The sequence below is a fragment of the Galeopterus variegatus genome, unplaced genomic scaffold (genome assembly GCF_000696425.1).
Source record: "Galeopterus variegatus unplaced genomic scaffold, G_variegatus-3.0.2 Scaffold1598, whole genome shotgun sequence".
NCBI classification, from domain to species: domain Eukaryota; kingdom Metazoa; phylum Chordata; class Mammalia; order Dermoptera; family Cynocephalidae; genus Galeopterus; species Galeopterus variegatus.
In genome coordinates this window covers 190,014-190,985 of record NW_007727709.1, presented here as the reverse complement: position 1 = coordinate 190,985, position 972 = coordinate 190,014, and positions in this window count along the sequence as shown.

Here is a 972-nt window from a genome sequence, read left to right as displayed (position 1 = left end):
AACCTGTGGCCTTGGTGTTATCAGCACCGCACTCTACCGAGTGAGCCACAGGCTGGCCCTGTGTGTCCCTTTTTAACACAAAGGCTATATTGTTTTGTTCTTTCCTTCTGACTTGTTTGCCTGTTGCCTTTTGGGATTCACTTGCAACTTAAGCCAGATGTTGACAGGGATGAGGATGTACACAAAGTACAGATGACGTTGGAAAGTTAAGGTGAAATCAGATGAAAGCAGAGCTTGGGGCTCAGGACCCTCCCCTCCTTCCTGGGAGCTGGATAGACCAGGGTGGTAGGAGAGGGGGCCCTGGCTGCAAGAGTGCTGGGTGGGCCCAGAGCAAATGACCTGCTCCCTCCACCCACTTCCCCAGTGGCTTTCCCATAGAAGTCAGCACCCACATAGTCCGGGAGGGGAAGACGATCACAAAGCACCTCCAGGTGGATTATGGAAAGGCAGTTCCCATGCTGTTCCCACCAAGCACACGCTTGTGTCTGTCTTTCCCTTGGCACTAGTCTTTCTCTTCCCATCCCTGCCCTTCCCCGCCTTCCTGGCCTCCACCTTTGCCTCCTTGGAGCATCAGCAGGCCTCTGCAGGGCTGGTGGCTGGCTTTGGGCACTTCTGAACAAATACTGTTTTCCAGACTTGGAAAAAATGAATGCCAGTGTCTCATGCTGTGAGAAGCTTTCTCCAGTTACTCTGGTCAGAGCTGATTGCTCTTTTCTCTGTGCTTTCAGGAAATATAGAATCTGCCTGTTACAGAAGTGACCAGTAACAAGTCACAGCAAACAGTGCAACCTTATTGCCTGCTGTGATTTGAATGTGTCTTCCTAAAAGCATGTGTTGGAAACATAATCCCCAATGCAACAGTGTTGGAAGTGGGGCCTAATGAGAGGTGATTAGGCCATGATGGCTGTGCCCTCAGGAATGGATTAATGCTATTAACATGAGAGTGGGTTCCTTATAAAAAGGCAAGTTCAG